This window comes from Podarcis tiliguerta, assembly GCF_965153285.1.
Source record: "Podarcis tiliguerta genome assembly, chromosome: W".
Lineage (NCBI taxonomy): Eukaryota > Metazoa > Chordata > Lepidosauria > Squamata > Lacertidae > Podarcis > Podarcis tiliguerta.
This window is the reverse complement of record NC_139552.1, coordinates 9,289,228-9,312,367: the sequence shown is the minus strand read 5'-3', so window position 1 is coordinate 9,312,367 and position 23,140 is coordinate 9,289,228. Positions and strand designations below refer to the sequence as shown.

Sequence of the window (23,140 nt, the reverse complement as noted above, 5' to 3'; positions counted from 1 at the left end):
GCTGCTTGAAACATGGCCCTATGGGTGCAGCTTCCCCACAGCAAAGCGTTTCTGAAAAGCAGATCAATACTTTATCCTCTTCCAACCATTTGAGCAGTGTTTCACATAAATGGCTTAGCTCATCTCCATTTGATTCTACCCCACATGGCAACCTTGGTACGGACTCCATTATGAATTGCTCCATAAGCATATGCCTGGACAGGAAAAGCTGCTCAGATCTAACATGATGGCTATATTCTCTTAAAGAGACGACTCAGACCACCAAGAGTTCTTTGTAATAAACCATTCATGCATGCAGCGTTAGAAATGAGCCACAGTGTTGTATAAACCTTGGTCTTTATTAGGGCTACATCAACAGAAAGAGGAGTTTGCCACTAGAAAGCAAGTAGATGTGGAACAGACTTCCACCGGTGAGTGGTTGGCTTTGGTTTTTTACAAGGCAAGTTGCAAAAAGAAGCTGTAGGTTGTATTATCATAGATGACTATGAATAGCCTAGTCTTGAATAGATGAGTTCACTCGACATCAGTCTTTTCTCAAAGCAGCAACAGAACTAGAACAGAAATGAGATATCGGCACAAAGCAATGTAGCAGCAGCAGACATATCTTCCAAGCTGTTCTTCAAACGTCTACAGACCTCAAAAAATGTGAGCTGCAAAAACCTTAAAGCAAAACGAAGCTGAAACAGTACAACTGGACTTTAAGGAGGCCAACTGGAAAAAACGTGAAATTGCTAACTGTCATATTGAAGTCATATATACTGTACTTGGTGTGTTCTTTAGAGTTCACTCATGTTTATGAAGGCCACATTAGACTGTGTTCAGGAACACCCATGTCTTCACATATAAATTGGATGATACTCCTTTGGAGTGAGTTTCCTTCTACAAATTGGGCAAAAGTTAGCATGCCTAAGAAAATTGCTGAGGCACTGACTACAGAAGATGTGGCCACATGTTGTTGACACTATAAGCTGCCCGCTTTGCACAATCTCTGCAAAGCTGTCTATGCAAATTCCACAACTCAAAGTGCCTGCGGATCTTGCAAATTACCTCCTTCCCACTTCTCTGGGGAGCTTTCTAGTGGCAAGAGCACCACTCTGTGTGTGTCTGCTATCACCACCACCACCACCACTAAATATGAGGCTGTCAGACAATGGTTGACGCCTGAACTCTCTATTGGGCTGCTGCCCACTCTCTCCAACAAGCACAAGAGAATCGTCTTGCGTAAGATCAACAACTATACGTTCTGAAGTTTCGCAAGTGAGGTCAACTACTTCCACATCAATACTTCTATCGTTAAGGCTGTGTGGCAGGGAGGAGGAGGCGGAGGAGGAGGGGATACAGGGTTCAGAAGCAGTTCCCACCATCATATTGTCCAGAGTATGGGGAGGTCTTGCGGAGGTGTTGCGACTGCCCCTCTTGCTGTTGCTGTGCTGGGTTGCATTACATTCTGTACTTGTTGAACTCATGATGCACAGGGATGGGAGAGGCACAGGCTGCAGAGTACTTGCTTCCCCCCTTATCTCCGTGTGCTGCTCCCTGCTTAGTCGCCAAGCAATTCTGTAATGTGATAATGATGATCATGAATGCTCTCTCTAAAGCAACTTGATGCAACTGGTGACGCTTTGGAGCACCGTGACTTTCTTAGAGTTGTCTCTTTTATAGCAGGTACTCTGAAGCTGGGAGCAAGTTCAACATCTCGAGGAGTTAGGGCAGGCTTCCTCAACCTCGGCCCTCCAGATGTTTTTGGCCTACAACTCCCATGATCCCTAGCCAGCAGGACCAGTGGTCAGGGAGGATGGGAATTGTAGTCTCAAAACATCGGACGGGCCGAGGTTGAGGAAGCCTGAGTTAGGGTGTCTTTTGTGTTACTCTATAGAACTGCATTCACGTGGGAAGAAACAGGATTAGGCTAAGAAGCTGGCACACAACTATTAGTTTTCTATCTTTCAGCCAAGAGATTAGCTAAAACAATTAGGATTATTACAAGGTGGAGTATCTTTCCCTATCTCCTCTTTATACCGAGGAGGCAGATTTAATCGTTGTTTGAAGACTATCCCTGCCTCCGGGTCTGGCCTTGACCGGATGGATACTGGAATCAACAGGGGAAACCCATATGACCTGAAAGTGTTGCTGTGCAATGCCAGGTCAATGATGAATAAAACCACTGCCATCCACGACTTGATTGTGGATGGAGGATTTGACCTGGCATGTGTGACAGAGACCTGGTTGGAGGAAGCAGATGGGCCTGTCCTTGCCGCTGCTTGCCCACCAGGTTTCTCTTACGCACAGCAACCCAGGTCATGTGGGCGGGGAGGGGGGGTTGCAGTGATTTTTAGGAAGTCACTACCTTGCACCAGGCGTCCTACTGGGAAGATCCAGTTCTCTGAGTGCATGTTCTGGAAGTTGGGCAATAGGGGCAGTACAGGATTCCTTCTGGTGTACCGACCTCCCCGCTGCACCAAGGATTCCCTGTCCGAGCTGCTTCAGGTCGTGGCGGATTTTCTCCTGGAGACACCTAGTTTGGTTGTCCTAGGGGATTTTAACATCCATGCCGACACGACCTTACAAGGGGCTGCTCGGGACTTCGTGGAAAGCATGGCCTCCATGGGGCTGTCCCTGAATAAGTTTGGCCCAACTCATAGTCATGGACATGCCTTAGACCTGGTGTTCACCTCTAGTGACGTGGGTGATCTGACACTAAGTAAAAGTGAAACAAAAGAAGTGCCATGGTCAGATCACTTCCTGGTGCAACTGGACTTCTCCTCGACCCTTCCCCTCTGCAGGGAGGTGGGACCAATTCGGATGGTCCGCCCCCGCCACTTAATGGATCCAAATGGTTTCCAGAGAGTGGTAGGGGATGCTTTAGCCCATGTTGATGGCCTTTCAGCTGATTCCCTGGTGGCCCGCTGGAATGCGGAGTTAACCAGGGCTATCGACTGTCTGGCTCCGAAGTGCCCTCTCCGATTGCATGGAGCCTGGACAGCCCCGTGGTTTTCTTCGGAGCTGAGGGCGATGAAACAATCGCTGAGACGGCTAGAGCATCGGTGGCAGAAAACTCACTCCGAATCTGACCGGACACAGGTTAGAGCTCAACGTCGAGCCTACCAAGTGGCGATAGCGACGGCGAAGAAGACTTTCTTCACCGCCTCTATTGCATCTGCAGAAAATAGTAGCAGGAGACTCTTTCAGGTGGTTCGCAATTTAACGGAACCACCTTTACCTTTGTAAAGACCCCAAGATCTCCTGCAACGATTTTGCAAAGTTTTTTGCAGATAAAATCACTCATATTCAGAAGGAGCTAGACACCACCGTGGGAGCAGGGCTGGGGCGGGAGAGTGCTAGAGCCCTGTCTGGTCAAGTTGCATGGAATCAATTTCAATCTGTTACCCCCGAGGATGTGGACAGGCTGCTTGGACGCGTGAAACCAACCACCTGTCTCCTTGATCCTTGCCCATCCTGGCTAATAAAAGCAAGCCGGGAAGTGCTGGGCGAGGTTCTCTGAGGGGTGGTGAATGTTTCCCTCTGTGAGGGAACATTCCCAGATCCGCTGAAAGAGGCGGTCATTAAACCGCTTCTTAAAAAACCATCTTTAGAGCCGGCCAGTATGGCCAACTATCGCCCAGTCTCAAATCTTCCATTCTTGGGCAAGGTGATTGAGCGCGTGGTTGCTGAACAACTCCAGGCATGCCTGGAGGATGCGGACCATTTGGATCCCTTCCAATCGGTATTCAGGCCTCACCATGGGACTGAAACTGCCTTGGTCGCGCTGGTTGATGATCTCCGGCGGGATAGGGACAAAGGTGAGAGCTGTTTCGTAGTTCTGCTGGATCTCTCAGCGGCCTTTGATACAATCGACCATAACATCCTTCTGGACCGTCTAGAGGGGCTGGGAGCTGGGGGCACTGTTATACAGTGGTTTCACTCCTTCCTCCTGGGCCGTGTTCAGAAAGTGGCGGTGGGGGATGAGTGTTCAGACCCCTGGGCCCTCACTTGTGGGGTGCCTCAGGGTTCCGTCCTCTCCCCCATGCTTTTTAACATCTATATGAAGCCGGTGGGAGAGATCATTAGGGGGTTTGGACTGGGTGTCCATCAATATGCAGATGATACCCAGCTCTACCTCTCTTTCAAATCAGAACCAGTGAAGGCAGTGAAGGTCCTGTGTGAGTGCCTGGAGGCAGTTGGAGGATGGATGGCGGCTAATGGATTGAAGTTGAATCCTGACAAGACAGAAGTACTGTTTTGGGGGGACAGGGGGCGGGCTGGTGTGGAGTACTCCCTGGTCCTGAATAGGGTAACTGTGCCCCTGAAGGACCAGGTGCGCAGCCTGGGAGTCATTTTGGACTCACAGCTGTCCATGGAGGCGCAGGTCAATTCTGTATCCAGGGCAGCTGTCTACCAACTCCACCTGGTACGCAGGCTGAGACCCTACCTGCCTGCGGACTGTCTCACCAGAGTGGTGCATGCTCTAGTTATCTCCTGCTTGGACTACTGCAATGCGCTCTACGTGGGGCTACCTTTGAAGGTGACTCAGAAACTACAACTAATCCAGAATGCGGCAGCTAGACTGGTGACTGGGGGCGACCGCCAAGACCACATAACACCGGTCTTGAAAGACCTACATTGGCTCCCAGTACGTTTCCGAGCACAATTCAAAGTGCTGGTGTTGACCTTTAAAGCCCTAAACGGCCTCGGCCCAGTATACCTGAAGGAGCGTCTCCACCCCCATCGTTCTGCCCAGAAGCTGAGGTCCAGCGCCGAGGGCCTTCTGGCGGTTCCCTCATTGCGAGAAGCAAAGCTACAGGGAACCAGACAGAGGGCCTTCTCGGTAGTGGCACCCGCCCTGTGGAATGCCCTCCCATCAGATGTCAAAGCGATAAATAACTACCTGACATTTAGAAGACATCTTAAGGCAGCACTGTTCAGGGAAGGTTTTAATCTGTGATATTTTACTGTATTTTTTGTTTCTATGGAAGCCGCCCAGAGTGGCTAGGGAAACCCAGCCAGATGGGCGGGGTACAAATAAATTATTATTATTATTATTATTATTATTATTATTATTATACAAGAGTCTGAGAAGGAGTAGGGAATAACTCATGATGAATGTCTCTTCTTCAAGAAGAACCAGGGCACATAGCCAAGAAATCTTAAATGAAATTCATTGGAGTTGCCTCTACTAGAGCGCACCTCCTATGGCTGCTCTTGCAAGAGGTATTTTCCAGGTATGACACATTCAATGTGTACACCCAACAGGGTGGATAAAAATCAATGATTTAAAAAAGAATAATTAAAAAATCTGTTTTTTATTTAAATTGGATTTTTAAAATAAAATGCTTTTGGAGGAAAGATCTTTCTAAGGATAGTTTTCTATTTAAGTTACATTATAGTCCAAAGGCTATTCATCAGGAAAGAAGTATTTGTTTTAAGTTTTTCATGTGTGCTACAACTCAGTCTAAGGTTTTTTGGGTTTTTTTAACAAAAATCCCCCATGTTTTGTCACGGCTAAAATGGCCGCTGTTTCTTTAATGCGAGTAAAGCTGGGTCAGCATGACTCAGCGGCCTGCAGCAGGTTGTATATATAAAGTGAGAAATGTTAGTTTGTGCTGAGGCTGGTGTTTGGGTTGGTTGGTTAGTGCTGGTGTGTATAGTTATTCAGTTGTGTTTTGCACAAAGACTTTTAAGAATTAAACTGCAAAGATATTCTCATGGACTCTTTTGTGCCGACAAGGGTCCGAGGACCAGGCTGAGGAGACAAAGGGAGGTCAGAACCCTTTCCTTCTTTTTTTTTTGCTTTTTACAAACACTGACAGGTTATGGGCCCAGTGTTTCTGAGCATGTGCAGAGTGCAAAACGACTGACAGCATCTGAGCAGCGAGCTGGTGAGTCCTGGTGGTGTATGAAGCCAGTGGCTGTGCGTTGGAGCAGTTGGTGACAAGCTGTAACTGTCTGCAGCGACGCTGGAACGGCTAGGATCTGAGGATCAGGAAAGCACTCAGTGTCGGCTACTGGAACAGTTTGAACTGCTAGAGGACCGCAGTAGGCGACTCACAGAACGGCTACACCAGTTGCAGAGCCAGGCGGGACCTGAGGGTCAACAGAGGCAGCAGCTAGAAGCCGGTGAGTGCCAGCCAGGACCATCCAGTCGGACTCTAAAGAGAGAGTCAGGAGAGCTTGCTGGAGGCCCTACAGAAGGGGCTCAGCAAGCACCAGCAGAGATGGCAGATTTTCAGTCTTCCCAAGTTGTAAATATTGGGGGAGGCATCCCTTTTGAACTTCTCTCAGAAAGCAACTAGCTGAGTTGGTCAATTAAAATGCAGCAGTTGTTAAGGAGAGATGGACTATGGGACTGTGTTGAAACTGAGGTTTTGAGACGGGACTCTGCTGAGAAAAAACGGCTAGATGAAAGGGCTCGTGCCCAAATTATGCTGTGTTTGAGCAACTCTCAGTTATTGCATGTAGCAAATGCCAGCATAGTGTTTGAGTGCTGGAATTTATTAAGGGCAATGCATGTCAGAGAAACTGCTGGAACTATAATTTCTCTGACCAGAAGGCTGTTCAGGACTGTTACGAAAGAAGGTGAGGGTTTGGCAACTCATCTTCAAACGCTGAAATCTCTGTTTCTTCAACTACAGCAGAGAGGTAAGCGTTATGATGAGACTGACCAAACCTACATTATCCTTTCAAGTTTGCCTGAAAGCTGGTTGCCTGTGGGAAATCTTGGAGCAAGAGGGAGACAGGCTAAAACTGCAGAGTTTTGAAAAATTAAAAAATAGAGAGAGATTGGCTCCATTATCAAATAAAGGAGGTATATAAATTTGACAAAAAATTAGGCTTCCAGGTGGAAAAATCAAAGTTGGAAACAGAATTGTTAGAACCCAAAGTTAAAAATTTGTCAAGAATGTATAACTTGCTGTTGAAATGGAATACTCAAGATGAAATGGTGAAATCTGCTATGATTAAATGGGCACAAGATGTTGGACATAACATAATGATGGCTGACTGGGAACAGTTATGGACCACTGGTATGAAGTTTACGGCATGTAATGCCTTAAAGGAGAATTTAATGAAAATGATGTACAGGTGGTACTTAACACCAGTCAAGCTTGCAAAAATCTATCATTTGCCCGACAAGAAATGCTGGAAATGTAAAGAAGTGGAAGGTACTTTCTTTCATCTTTGGTGGACGTGCCCAAGGATTAAGACCTTCTGGGAAATGATATATAACGAAATGAAAAAGGTATTTAAATATACCTTTCTGAAGAAACCAGAGGCCTTTCTCCTGGGCATGGTCGGCCAATTGGTGTTAAAGAAAAATAGAACCTTTTTCATGTATGCCACAACAGCAGCAAGAATACTTATCGCAAAGTACTGGAAGACACAAGAGCTACCCACTCGGGAAGAATGGCAGATGAAACTGATGGACTACATGGAAATGGCGGAAATGACCGGCAGAATCCGAGACCAGGGAGAAGAGTCGATGGAAGAAGATTGGAAAAAAATTAAAGTATATTTACAGAAATATTGCAAAATTAATGAATGTTAGAAGAATACTGGAATGAAGTTATATGGTTTTAGCAGAAGGGTTATTAAGAATTATATGAACATTAAGCGTTAATGTGTAAATTGGGAAATTGAAAGTTAAATTGTGTTATGATAAATTATAGACCAAATTGAAGAAGAGGGAAAGGATTTGTTGAACTAGATAATTTGAACTAGAATACAAAAAAGGGAGGTGCGAGGAAGTCGAGGAAATAAGCTAGCGAAAGATATGGATACAAAAATTTGGATTTGTGTTTTTGTACTTTTTTCTTATGTTGTATTGTTGTATTGTATTTTCTTCTTTTTTTCTTTTTATTGTTGATGTATTGTTTGTTGAATTTATGTATTGTTTTTCTTTTACTGTTTTTTTTATAAGTATAAAATATCTAATAAATTTTATTTAAAAAAAAGAAAGAAAGAAAGCTGGTTGCCTGTGATTAACAGCATGGAGAGTATGCGTCCCCGAGATCTGACCCTTGAGTATGTGGTTGGAAGATTGACCGAAGAAGCAGAAAGAAGGTCAGATAGACAGGCTGAACTCTAAGAGCGGAGGAGTTACAGCCGAGGGGGCCAGCAGCAGAATCTGCCAATGGAGCAACGCCAAGGTTTGGACTTGGCTATGGCGGTGAGGAGGTGCTGTAGATGCAGCCAACCCGGGCATCTCCAACGTCAATGCAGGGCTAGACTTCCAGGAGACGACATGGAGCAGAGACAGCAATCAATGCAGAAACATAAGCAGAAGGGGTTCTCTTCAGGGAAGAAGAACACGCGTTCTGCTCAGTTTGTGTCTGCATTTTCTTGGGAGGAGAGGAAGATACCTTGAGGAATATGGTTGCTGGACTCTGGTAGCAGCAGGATTATCTGCAACAGTCGGGAGGACTTTAAGACCCTGGGGAAGCCAGCCGATGGAAAAGACTCAATTTATCATGCTGATTGTCGTAGAAGCAAGATTGATGGCCAGGGAACATGTTTCCTGCAGTGCTTGAACACTACCAGAGACTGTTTGTCAGCAGTTTGGACTATTGTTTGCTGTTTGTAAGCTGTTTGATTAATGCAGGGTATAGTGTTAAGTTCATGCAGGATGGTTGTCTGATAAAGAATGGAACTCAGGTATGTGGCCATGCAAAGTTGGAAAATGGGTTATATGTAATGCAGGACAAGCCTGTTAAAGCAGCCCAGGTGTTTCAGGATAATTTGCCAGTTCATAAGGGGTGTGTACATGAACTGCACAGAAAACTGGGTCACGCCATTTTCCGTGTGCTTTCAGAAATGCAAAAGGAGTGCAAGAATCTAAAAGTAAATAGCTGTAACTGTTTCCTAGATTGCAATGTATGTAAAATGGCCAAATCTAAGAGGAAGCCTGTGGCTTCTAAAAGCGACAGAGTATCTAAAGAGGTTTTAGAACTTGTCCATTGTGACGTGATAGGCCCTTTTCCACAGAAGACTGAAGGGGGCGCCAGATATGCTTTTCTGGTAATTGATGATAAATCACGTTTTAGTTGGTTGTTTTTGTTAAAGCAGAAATCTGAGTGTTTCCCCACATTCAGAGAATGGGTTGCCCAAGCTGAAAAGCTCTTCACTCAGCCTGTTGTGCAGTTGCAAACAGATAGGGGTGGAGAATTTCTGAACAAACAATTTGGGACATGGTTGCGACGTAAGGGGATCACCCATCGTTTGACTAACCCTTATAGCCCTGCTGAAAATGGTCTGTGTGAAAGATGTGGGGCTGTAATACAGTCAGTAAAGGACTGCCTGCTAGTGGATGCAGGATTGGGCCACAACCATAGGCTGTGTGGCGAGGCTTTTCTGACAGCGAACTTTTTGATTAATAGAACCTGGTCTAGCTCTATAAAAGATATTCCTTATCGTGTATTGTTTGGGAAAGAACCAGATTGGAAAATGCTCCATAACTGGGGTTCTTGGGCACATGTAAATATCCCCAAAGCTCAGGGCCAGAAAGGGGGCGCTAGAGCGCAGAAACTGCGGTTTGTGGGATATCAGTCCTATGGCAAAGGGTGGCGTTTCAATTTACGCCCAGGACACGTGGTTCTGTCAAGAAGTGCAGACTTCGCTGACCAGGACAGATGGACTGTGATCCATGCCAACCCAGATTGCCTATTGCCCCTGCAAGTAAGAGAAGAGGCTTCTTCTCAGCCATTGGCAACGCAGGAGCAGGATGAGGAGGCGGCGGCACAGATTTCCCCAAAAGATGTGGCAATAGATAATACTTCTTCTCTAGAGGAAGAGGAAGAAGAGCCAGAGATAAGGGGGGAAGAAGAAGAAGAAGAGTTTGGATTTGATATCCCGCTTTATCACTACCCGAAGGAGTCTCAAAGCGGCTAACATTCTCCTTTCTCTTCCTCCCCCACAACAAACACTCTGTGAGGTGAGTGAGACTGAGAGACTTCAAAGAAGTGTGACTGGCCCAAGGTCACCCAGCAGCTGAATGTGGAGGAGCGGAGACGCGAACCCGGTTCCCCAGATTATGAGACTACCGCTCTTAACCACTACACCACATTGGAAGAAGAAGTAATTGTGCCTAGACGCTCCCAGCGTTCAAACAAGGGTGTACCTCCTCAGCGTTTGCCCCTAGGAGGAGTGAGAGTATGCAATGTGAGTTGTGTGGAACCACAAAGTTATAATGAAGTCTTAGACTTACCCCCTGGGGAACGTGCTTTGTGGGAACAAGCTATGAAAGAAGAAATGGAGTCTTTTAAACGTAGCAAAGTGTTTGAGGTCATAATGCCGCCACCTAGTGGCAGAGTGGTGTCATGCAAGTGGGTTTACAAAAGGAAAACCCTTGCATCTGGGGAACCAGTTTTCGAGCCAGATTAGTAGCCAGAGGGTTCATTCAGATTAAAGGGGAGAGTTATGATGAAGTGTTTTCTCCCACTGTAAAGAGTGAAACTTTTCGTTTAATGCTTTCCATTGCTGCTGTAAGACAACTAGCAGTGCACCATTTTGATGTTGATGCTGCATATCTGCATGCAAATTTAGACCATGAAGTGTTAATGAGACAACCCCCTGGTTTTGAAGAGGGGAATGGTGCAGTCTGGTGTTTGAGAAAGGCTGTTTACGGTCTCAAACAAAGTGGAAGGTGTTGGAACCAGTGTTTAAATGAAGCCCTTGTAAAACTTGGTTTTAAAAGGAGTGTGGCTGATCCATGTCTGTACACCAAGGGGACAGGCAACAAATATCTAATGCTCTTAGTCTTTGTTGATAATTTGCTTGTAGTAGGGAGTTCCACAGATGAGATCCAGAAGCTCACAAGTCAACTGGAAAAGAGGTTTAAGCTTAAAGCCTTAGGGCCTGTAAGCAATTACTTGGGAGTAGAAGTAAGGCAGGAAGCAGATGGAAGCTTCCTATTGAGTCAAAAAGAGAAAATTCTTCATTTGATAGAGCAGTTTGGCATGGAAAACTGCAAGCCAGTTCAAACCCCCATGACACCAGATTTCCCAAAGACAGTGTGTGATGATGAATTTGATCAGCCTGAGTTGTATCACTCAAAAATAGGATCACTGTTGTATTTAAGCCAGTGGTCAAGGCCAGACATTGCATGTGCTACAAATGTTCTGAGCCAACGTGTATCTAAACCCAGTACTGCCGATTGGTGTGCTTCGAAAAGGCTTATCAGATATCTAAAGGGGGACATTAAATGTATGTTTAAAGATATCTAGTACACAAGATGAAAAACTAGAAGTATTTGTTAATACTGGGGAAGCTGTGTAGCTACCAGAAAATCTACAAGTGGAATGGTTATGATGTTTGCCAATTCCATAATTGGATGGAGGTCAAAGAAACAAGGATTTGTTGCGACCTCATCCTGTGAGGCAGAATATGGGAGCCTGTCGCTAGCATGCAATGAAATCATGTGGTTTATACAGATACTAAAAGATCTAGATTGTAAAGTAGATTTGCCTATCCAAGTGTATCATAGAATCATAGAGTTGGAAGAGACCACAAGGGCCATCGAGTCCAACCCCCTGCCAAGCAGGAACCACCATCAGACCACTCCTGACATATGGTTGTCAAGCCTCTGCTTAAAGACCTCCAAAGAAGGAGACTCCACCACACTCCTTGGCAGCAAATTCCACTGTCGAACAGCTCTTACTGTCAGGAAGTTCTTCCTAATGTTTAGGTGGAATCTTCTTTCTTGTAGTTTGGATCCATTGCTCCGTGTCCGCTTCTCAGGAGCAGCAGAAAACAACCTTTCTCCCTCCTCTATGTGACATCCTTTTATATATTTGAACATGGCTATCATATCCCCCCTTAACCTCCTCTTCTCCAGGCTAAACATGCCCAGCTCCCTTAGCCGTTCCTCATAAGGCATCGTTTCCAGGCCTTTGACCATTTGGGTTGCCCTCCTCTGGACACGTTCCAGTTTGTCAGTGTCCTCCTTGAACTGTGGTGCCCAGAACTGGACACAGTACTCCAGGTGAGGTCTGACCAGAGCAGAATACAGTGGCACTATAACTTCCCTTGATCTAGATGCTATACTCCTATTGATGCAGCCCAGAATTGCATTGGCTTTTTTAGCTGCCGTGTCACACTGTTGGCTCATGTCAAGTTTGTGGTCAACCAAGACTCCTAGATCCTTTTCACATGTACTGCTCTCAAGCCAGGTGTCACCCATCTTGTATTTGTGCCTCTCATTTTTTTTGCCCAAGTGCAATACTTTACATTTCTCCCTGTTAAAATTCATCTTGTTTGTTTTGGCCCAGTTCTCTAATCTGTCCAGGTCGTTTTGAAGTGTGATCCTGTCCTCTGGGGTGTTAGCCACCCCTCCCAGTTTGGTGTCATCTGCAAATTTGATCAGGATGCCCTTGAGTCCATCATCCAAGTCGTTGATAAAGATGTTGAATAAGACCGGGCCCAAGACAGAACCCTGTGTCACCCCACTAGTCACTCTTCTCCAGGATGAAGAGGAGCCATTGATGAGCACCCTTTGGGTTCGGTCAGTCAGCCAGTTACAAATCCACTGAGTGGTAGCATAGTCAAGACCGCATTTTACCAGCTTCTTTACAAGAATATCATGGGGCACCTTGTCAAATGCCTTGCTGAAATCAAGGTAGGCTACATCCACTGCGTTCCCTTCATCTACCAGGCTTGTAATTCTGTCAAAAAATGAGATCAGGTTCGTCTGACATGACTTATTTTTCAGAAATCCATGCTGACTATTGGTGATCACAGCATTCCTTTCTAGGTGCTCACAGATTGTTTGCTTAATGATCTGCTCCAGAATCTTCCCTGGTATTGATGTCAGACTGACTGGGCGGTAATTATTTGGGTCCTCTCTTTTCCCCTTTTTGAAAATAGGGACATTTGCCCTCCTCCAGTCTGCTGGGACTTCGCCTGTTCTCCAGGAATTCTCAAAGATGATTGCCAGTGGTTCTGAGATCACATCTGCCAGTTCTTTTAATACTCTTGGATGGAGTTCATCTGGCCCTGGAGACTTGAATACATCTAAACTAGCCAAGTATTCTTGTACTATCTCCTTAGTTATTCTGGGCTGTGTTTTCTCTACTGAATCATTTGCTCCAAATTCTTCAGGTCGGGCATTGTTTTCTTTATCGGAGAAGACTGAGGCAAAGAAGGCATTGAGGAGTTCAGCCCTTTCTGTGTCCCCTGTTTGCATTTCACCATCTTCTCCTCTGAGTGACCCCACTGTTTCTTTGTTCTTCCTTTTGCTACGAACACACCCATAAAAGCCTTTTTTGTTGCTTTTAACCTCTCTAGCAAGCCTGAGTTCATTCTGTGCTTTAGCTTTTCTGACTTTGTGTCTACACGTGCTGGCTATTTGTTTGAATTCCTCTTTGGTGGTTTCCCCCCCTTTCCATTTTTTGTACACATCCTTTTTTAATCTTAACTCAGTTAAAAGTTCTTTAGATAGCCACCCTGGCTTCTTTAGGCACCTTCCATGTTTCCGTCTCATTGGTATTGCCTGAAGTTGTGCTTTTACTATCTCCCTCTTAACAAACTCCCAGCCATCATGAACTCCCTTTCCTTTTAGTATTACTGTCCATGGGATCTCACCCAGCACTTCCCTAAGTTTTATGAAGTCGGCTTTCTTAAAGTCAAGAAATTGAGTCCTAGTATGCTTGGCTGCTCCTTTCCGCTGTATAGTAAACTTCAGAAGAGCATGATCACTTGCGCCTAATGATCCTTCCACTTCTGCCCCATTAACCAGGTCATCGACATTGGTTAGGACCAGATCTAAAATGACTGTTCCTCTTGTTGCTTCTCCCACTTTCTGGACAATGAAGTTGTCTGCAAGGCCAGTGAGGAATCTGTTTGACCTTATGCTCTTGGCTGAGTTTGACATCCAACAAATATCCGGGTAATTGAAGTCCCCCATTACTACTATCTCCCTTCGTTTTGCTTGCTTGGCCATCTGTTCCAGGAAGGCATCATCCATGTCCTCCGTTTGGCTTGGGGATCTATAGTAAACTCCCACAATGAGGTCACTGTTATTCTTCTCTCCCTTAATTTTGACCCAAATGCTCTCACTTTGGCTTTGAGGTTCTAAATCTTGGATCTCTTCACAGGTATACACATCCCTGACATATAACGCCACTCCTCCTCCTTTCTTGTCTGGTCTGTTTCTCTGAAATAGATTGTATCCCTCCATTTTTACATTCCAATCGTGGGACTTATCCCACCAGGTTTCAGTGATGCCTGTTATGTCATATTTAGTTTGCTGTACCAAGAGCTCAAGCTCATCTTGTTTATTTCCCATGCTTTGTGCATTAGTGTACAGACATTGAAGTCCATTAGTCATTCCCCCGTGTCTCTTATTTAAGGATTTTTTCCTCCCACCACTAGATCTGCTTGCTGTTTGCTCCATTTGGTCTATGACATTTGGATGATCATCTTCATCAATTGATAGACTCCTACCTTCAGGAGCACTGTCTCCCTCCCCCACATTAGTCAGTTTAAAGCCCTCCTGATGAGGTTTCTGAGTTTTTTGGCAAAAACATTCCTCCCAACCGTTGTGAGGTGCAGCCCATCGCTTGCCAGAAGTCCATCTTCAAGAAACTGCAGTCCGTGATCTAAGAATCCAAACCGTTCCTCTTTACACCATTTGCGAAGCCAGCTGTTTACTTCCACTATTTTCCCCTCTCTCCCTGGGCCACGTCGTTCAACTGGGAGGACAGATGAGATGACGATTTGTGCATTTAATTGCTTCAATTTCCTGCCCAGAGCTTCGTAGTCTCTTTTGATCTTCTGGAGGCTATTGCTTGCAGTGTCATTGGTTCCCACATGAACCAAGAGGAAGGGGTATTTGTCAGTGGGTTTTATGATTCCTGGCAGTCGTTCAGTTACATCTTGGATCTTAGCCCCGGGGAGACAGCACACTTCCCGAGACATCTTGTCAGGCCCGAAGATAACCAATCATGCATTGCATTAACGGGCTCAGAAATAATGAAATCCGCATCCAAACATATTGCTATCAGTCATGCGAATGTGAGAGATTGTGTACAGAATGGGGTGATCAAACTGGAGTATTGTCACTCACAAGATAATATTGCTGATTTGTTTACCAAGCCTTTGCCAGCAACATGCCATAATGAATTGATGACAAAACTGGGTTTATGTATATAGTGTATGTATGTATTGTTTCTGTTGGGGTTTTTCGCATTTAAGAAACAGAAGGGGTGTCACGGCTAAAATGGCCACTGTTTCTTTAATGCGAGTAAAGCTGGGTCAGCATGACTCAGCAGCCTGCAGCAGGTTGTATATATAAAATGAGAAATGTTAATTTGTGCTGAGGCTGGTGTTTGGGTTGGTTGGTGCTGGTGTGTATAGTTATTCAGTTGTGTTTTGCACAAAGACTTTTAAGAATTAAACTGCAAGGATATTCTCGTGGACTCTTTTGTGCCGACAAGGGTCCGAGGACCAGGCTGAGGAGACAAAGGGAGGTCAGAACCCTTTCCTTCTTTTTTTTGCTTTTTACAAACACTGACATGTTTAACCACAGCAGTTAACAAACATGGATACATATGCTATAATTTTATTGTTTTAGTTAAATACACTATTTAAATTGTTATTAAGGAAATGATAATTTTTCTCCTTCAGCTGTCCACGGAGGCGCAGGTCAATTCTGTGTCCAGGGCAGCTGTTTACCAGCTCCATCTGGTACACAGGATGAGACCCTCCCTGCCTGCAGACTGTCTCGCCAGAGTGGTGCATGCTCTAGTTATCTCCCGCTTGGACTACTGTCATGTGCTGTACATGGGGCTACCTTTGAAGGTGACTCGGAAACTGCAATGAATCCAGAATGCGGCAGCTAGACTGGTGACTGGGTGTGGCTGCTGAGACCACATAACGCCGGTCTTGGAAGACCTACATTGGCTCCCAGTACGTTTCTGAGCACAATTCAAAGTGTTGATGCTGACCTTTAAAGCCCCAAACGGTTTCGGTCCAGTATACCTGAAGGAGCGTCTCCACCCCCATTGTTCTGCCCGGACACCTGGGTCCATCTCCAAGGGCCTTCTGGAGGTTCCCTCGCTGCGAGAAGCCAAGTTACAGGGAACCAGGCAGAGGGCCTTCTCGGTGGTGGCACCTGCCCTGTGGAACACCCTCCCACCAGATGTCCAAGAGAACAACAACTACCAGACTTTTAGAAGACATCTGAAGGCAGCCCTGTTTAGGGAAGCTTTTAATGTTTGATGGATTACTCTATTTTCATATTTTGTTGGAAGCCGCCCAGAGTGGGTGGGGTAGCCCAGCCAGATGGGCGGGGTATAAATAATAAATCGTTGTTGTTGTTGTTGTTGTTGTTATCAGGGAGAGCATTGGTGCCAAAATGAGTCTGGCAAAGAATGGATTTTTAAGGGAGTCTTTCTAGTGAGCACAGTGCACTGGTGAGGCTGCACAGAAGCAGCGTCAAATGCTGAGGCACTGTAGCACCCTGCTTGTGGTTAACGCTTAGCTGGAATGAAATATTCAACTCAGCAATAGAGAAATTAAAATAATAATTTATTTGTCAGACAAATAAACGATAGGCACAGTGGTATATGATTACCAAAGCTGTGCCCACTCCAGCCCTGGTGACCAGCACTTATATTTCCTCAGCCCAGCCCCCTTGCTCCTCCTTTGGCTGCCTCTGTCCAATCAGCCTGGTTGAAATTCCTATTGGCTGTTTGCTAGAACCAATCATAAAAGATACACCCATTTCCTATTACCTTTTATGGGAGACAAAGAGCTATATTTCCTTCTATTCATAAATGGCAGACAAGTAGCCATATATCTTACATTTGCCTGACAAGGCACCTTAATTACCAGATCACCTTTTGCCCCTGCTGCCCTTTTGCCCTTTTGCCCTTCTGCCCCTGGCAACAGGGGCAAATGGCTAAAACAGATGGCTCATGGTTTTAAATTCTATCTTAAACAGAGATCTTGGGTTCATATTCTCACACACCATCAATGAAATAAGAATCTAACATAAGAATCTAGCATTTCTTACTTTCTAAATCCTTTGCATCATTAAAGTCAACAAGTCTCATACATAACATAGCTTTTTAGAAGAAAAGGGCTTTGCAGAGTAAAAGAAACTCAGTAAAGAGAAAAACCTCTTCATTTTACACCCCCCTTTCCCAGCCAGCTGCTTTTCCCATTAGCTCTTTGCCCTTTAACCTTCTCAGGATACCTTAAACCTTGGGAAAATGTGGCTCGAGTCTGATGGGAGGCACATGGTATTATTTTCTGTTAAACTGTTTACCAACTCTTAATTAGTGTTTTTGCAGCTTGATTGTATTCTGTAATATGTAGGAAAACATTTGGACTTTAATTTGGATAACATTTGGACTTTAGGATGTGTATTGATATAATTTGGATTAATTGGTATGATATGTTTGATCTGGTAAAAGGAAACTTAATAAAAATTATTGGGGGAAAAAGGAAAGTTAGGATGTGATCGAAATATTCTCATGCAATTTCATTAAAGGCCATTGTTCTAAAAAAGAAAGAAAGAAGGAAAAGGAAAAGGAAAGGGGGGAAGGGGGGAAGGGGGGAAGGGACCTTATGAAGAGGTTAAAGAATATGTAAGTGATTGGCTGCACTATCGCCAAGTCAATGAAATGTTTAAACAGGATTTGAGGGGGAAAGGATTTGATGATAACAAATCAAAATTTGAAATTGAAGTACTGAATAATAAATATAATTTTTTGTCTAAAATGTATAAATTGCTGCTTGAATGGCATTTGAAAGATGAAGAGGTAAAGTCGGTTATGAAACACTGGGCCAAAGATTTTGGGTATAATATACAGTTAAAAGATTGGGGAAAACTGTGGAAGGAAGGATTAAAATTTACTGCATGCAATGTTTTGAAAGAAAATGTGATGAAAATGATGTATAGGTGTTAGATCACCCCACTAAAATTAGCTAAAATGTATAAAATAAGTAATAAATGTTGGAAATGTAAAGAAAAGGAAAGACCTTTTTATCACATCTGATGGGAATGTAAAAAAGTGAAAAGCTTCCGGGAAATGATATAATGAGATGAAAAAGATGTTGAAATATGCATTGATTAAGAAACCAGAAGCATTTTTACTTGGCATTGTAGGAGATGATATTAATAGACAGGATTGTAAGTTGTTTTTATATGCAATGACTGCAGCAAGAATATTATTGGCACAAAAATGGAAGCAAGAAGAACTACCAGCGAAAGAAGAATGGAGGGTGAAGTTGATGGACTATGCAGAATTACAGGTGAAACTTGGAAAATTAGAATATCGTCGAAAAGTTCATTTATTTCAGTAATTCAACTTAAAAGGTGAAACTAATATATGAGATAGACTCATGACATGCAAAGCAAGATATGTCAAGCCTTTATTTGTTATAATTGTGATGATCATGCTGTACAGCTGATGAAAACCCCAAATTAACAATCTCAGAAAATTAGAATATTAAATGAAATCAGCAAAACAAGGACTGCAAATAGAGCAATATTGGACCTCTGAGAAGTAGAAGCATGCATATGTACTCAGTACTTGGTTTGGGCCCCTTTTGCATCAATTACTGCCTCAATGCGGCGTGGCATAGATGCTATCAGCCTGTGGCACTGCAGAGGTGTTATGGAAGACCAGGATGCTTCAATAGCAGCCTTCAGCTCTTCTGCATTGCTCGGTCTCATGTCTCTCATCTTTCTCTTGGCAATGCCCCATAGATTCTCCATAGGGTTCAGGTCAGGTGAGTTTGCTGGCCAATCAAGCACAGTAACCCCATGGGCATTGAACCAGGTTTTGGTACTTTTGACAGTGTGGGCAGGTGCCAAAGTCCACAGGTATGGACCACAGGTATGAAGTTTACGGCATGGAATGCCTTAAAGGAGAATTTAATGAAAATGATTTACAGGTGGTACATAACACCAGTCAAGCTGGCAAAAATCTATCATTAGGACCAAATGGTCAGAGGGATACAGGTCGGAGCTAAACAATATAAATTAAGAGCATTTGCAGATGATCTAGTTTTGACACTACAGGAGCCAGAATCTAGTGTGAAAAGAGTTTTAGAACTGATTCAGGAGTTTGGTCGATTGGCAGGTTTTAAATTAAATAAAACAAAAACTAAGGTTTTGGTAAAGAATTTAACAGAAATTGAGAAAGAAAGGTTTCAGAATGAGACAGGTTTGACAGTGGTGAAAAAAGTGAAATATTTGGGAATTATTATGACTGCTAAAAATGGGAATTGATATAAAGATAACTATGACAAATGTTGGACGGAGATAAAGAAAGATCTAGAAATATGGTCTAACTTGAAACTCTCACTATTGGGTCGTATTGCTGTGATAAAGATGAATGTATTGCCAAGAATGTTGTTTTTATTCCAGACATTGCAGATCATTGATAAAACTGATTGCTTCATTGATAAAACTGATTGCTTTGTCTGGCAGGGCAAAAAGCCAAGGATAAAATTTAAAATATTAACGGATACAAAGGAAAGAGGAGGATTTGCCCTGCCAGACTTGAAACTTTATTATGAAGCAGCAGCTTTTTGCTGGCTGAAGGAATGGCTGCTTCTTGAAAATACAGATATACTGGATCTAGAAGGATTTAACAATGTGTTTGGTTGGCATGCATATCTATGGTATGACAAGGTTAAAGTGCATAGAATGTTTAAAATTCACATTGTCAGGAAAGCACTGTTTAATGTATGGACTAGATATAAAGATCTACTTGAGAATAAGACTCCAAGGTGGTTGTCTCCAATGGAAGCAAAAGCACTAAAAAAACTCAATATGGAGGCCAATTGGCCAAAATATTGGGAGATTTTAGAACAAGATGGAGACAAATTGAAATTGCAGAGTTTTGATAAACTAAAAAGCAGAGTCTGTGATTGGCTTCATTACCATCAGATAATGGAGGCTTATAAATTGGACAGAAAAATTGGTTTCCAGGTGGAAAAATCAAAATTGGAAACAGAACTGTTAGAACCCAAAACTAAGATCTTGTCAAGAATGTACAACTTGCTGTTGAAATGGAATACACAGGATGAGGAAGTGAAATCTGCAATGATTAAGTGGGCACAAGATGTTGGTCATAATATAATGCTAGCTGACTGGGAACGGTTATGGACCACTGGTATGAAATTTACGGCATGTAATGCCCTAAGAGACAATATTATGAAAATGATATACAGATGGTACATGACACCAGTCAAGCTGGAAATGTAAAGAGGTTGATGGTACATTCTTTCACCTTTGGTGGACGTGCCCAAGGATCAAGACCTTCTGGGAGATGATTTATAATGAACTGAAAAAAGTGTTTAAATACACCTTCCCGAAGAAACCAGAGGCCTTTCTCCTGGGCATGGTCGGCCAACAGGTGCATAAGAAGGACAGGACATTTTTTATGTACGCTACAACAGCAGCAAGAATACTCATCGCACAGTATTGGAAGACACAGGAGCTACCCACGCTGGAAGAATGGCAGATGAAAGTCATTGACTACATGGAATTGGCAGAAATGACGGGCAGAATCAGAGACCAGGGAGAAGAGACGGTGAAGGAAGATTGGAGGAAATTTAAATACTATTTACAGAAACACTATAAGATAATGAATGCTTGATGACACCAGATTGAATGTAAAAGGTTATTAGTAAAAAAGTGTAAAGGAAAAGATCTATTAGTTTAAGATATAAGGAAATGTAATTATATTAAGACATTAAGACTATGATAAAATCAAAATATGACAGAGGGAAGGAATTTGCTGACATAATATATGATCTGGAATACAGAGAAGGGAGGTCTGGGGAAGTCGCAGAAACAAGTTAATGCAAAGAATATAAGGAGACAAAAATTGTTTTTAATATCTTTATTTTTTTCTCTTTTATATATTCTGTTGTTTGGTGTTTGTATGTTGTTGTATTTTCTCTCTTGTTTTTTCGATTTGTTGTGTTGTGTTCTATTTTTTGTTCACTTATTGTAAAATCCAATAAAATATTATATATATATATATTTTAAAAATCTATCATTTGCCCAATAATAAATGTTGGAAATGTAAAGAGACGGAAGGTACCTTCTTTCAACTTTGGTGGACGTGCCCAAGGATTAAGACCTTCTGGGAAATGATGTACAGTGGTGCCTCGCAAGACGAAAAGAATCCGTTCCGCGAGTCTCTTCGTCTAGCGGTTTTTTCGTCTTGCGAAGCAACCCGATTAGCGGATTAGCGCTATTAGCGGTTTAGCGGCTATTAGCGGCTATTAAAGGCTTAAGGGAAGCAAGCCCATTTTCGTCTTGCGAAGCAAGCCCATAGAGAAATTCAATGCGAAGCGCATTGAAAAACGGAAAACCCTTTCGTCTACCGGGTTTTCCGTCTTGCGAGGCATTCGTCTTGCGGGGCACCACTGTATAATGAAATTAAAAAGGTATTTAAATACCTTTCCCCTTCCGCATAACTTTCCATTAATGTGCTTTGATACAGCACTTTGGGAACATCCAACTTCTTCTGCAATTATCCTTTGAGGCTTTCCCTCCTTATGGAGGGTCTCAATGATGGCTTTCTGCACAACTGTCAGGTCAGCAGCCTTCCCCATGATTGTGCTTCCTACTGAAACCATTTCAGGTGTTATGGATTGAATAGCTACTGCACCTTTTCACAATATTCTAATTTTCTGAGATTGTTAATTTGGGGGTTTTATCAGCTGTACCCCATAATCATCACAATTATAACAAATAAGGGCTTGGCATGTATCGTTTTGCATGTCATGAGTCTATCTCATATATTAGTTTCACCTTTTAAGTTGAATTACTGAAATAAATAAACTTTTCCACGATATTCTAATTTTCTGAGTTTCACCTGTAGATAAATTACCGGTAACAGGAAGGATTTGAAACCTGCGGGATCAGGGATTCGTAGAAGACTGGAGTAAATATATGAACTATTTGAAAAGTAATTGTGATGAACAGATTACGCTAGTAGGACTGCAAGAAGTTTGGTAAGGTGGGACTTCCAGGTTAGCGCCTCCGGCAATGGTGGGTTTCCTCTGATCGGGAGGAATCCGCTCCGTGGAAATCAGGGTCTGGTCGCCACGGCGAAGGCGAAGACCCATTAAAAGCCACAGGCGGGAGAAGCCTGTGGACGTGGGATTCGGCTGGCACCTTTTGCGCCTCCCCTACTCACGGGGAAGCCCGGTTTCGGGATCCATAGCGACGTGGGGTGAGCGGCGCGGTGCTTTGAATCGACTGCTTCTTTCACGGAGCGAAGCCGCATTGCTGTTGCCGGAGAGCGCTGACTTTTTCCTGTGGACAATTGGACTTTAAACAACTACTCGTGAGTAGAACGGAAAATTGGATCTTTAAACATTTTAATTTGGCACCGAAACGGGAAGGTTCTAAACAGGAAATCCGCCTTCCTCTTTGTAAATAGATCAAAGCAAAGACGTTGCAAACTAAAGTCTGGGAAAAGCCTTTTGTAAAGGATTAAATTTGCATCATTTAAAAATACTAAACCCCCCTTGGAAGCAGGAAAAGAGGGGGGAAATTTTGGATTGTTTAAGCCTGCAGGAGAGAGAGTGAAGAGAGATAAACTACCACTGTTTTGAACCTGGGACCGGGCTGCCAGTAAGACTGACGGTTTGGGAAAGTTCATTGACTGTGAATAAAACATATGTTGACAGATAGTTAAATAAGAGAAATACATTGTTTCCATTGTTTTCCTCTGCATTTAAAAAGGAGTAAAAGTAGCTGAAAATTGAAAATTAACTTTGTTGCTGGATCTGCGTTTAAAAGGACAGATACAAATAGAAATTGTTTCCTCTAGAGGGAGCTTTTGAAACTCTTGCAGGAGTGGAGCTGGGGAATTTTCCAGCTGTAGAGATTAAAGACTGTGAGAAGTAGAGTGACCTTGGACAAGATTGTCAAAACAAGAAGCCCTAGTGAATGCATTTTGCAAGATAAGTGCTTTATTGGAATAGCTTCATGAGAAGACGGATGTGATGATTACTAAAATTGATAATTTGGGACAAAAAACAACTGATTTAGGACAAAAAGTGAATATTTGTACAGAAAGTATTCAGTCATTGACTCAGGAATCCACTTTGACATGGCAAGCTGTGGAGAAGACGAAGGAAAAAGCTGCTGTTGAACCTCAAGTAATACAAGTGG

General features: G+C 43.4%; 1 protein-coding gene and 1 pseudogene across 2 annotated transcripts in view; both read right to left on the bottom strand.

Moving 5' to 3' along the window:
* The window catches only part of LOC310668789 (putative helicase senataxin), a gene marked incomplete at its 3' end in the record, with an annotated part of 486,105 nt that overhangs the window by 401,884 nt on the left and 61,081 nt on the right, over nucleotides 1–23,140 (bottom strand). The gene's annotated exons all lie outside the window — the stretch shown is intronic.
* LOC310668736 (E3 ubiquitin-protein ligase RNF4-like) lies at nucleotides 535–1,704 on the bottom strand (annotated as a pseudogene). Its single transcript has one exon. The product of its transcript is annotated as an E3 ubiquitin-protein ligase RNF4-like (transcript).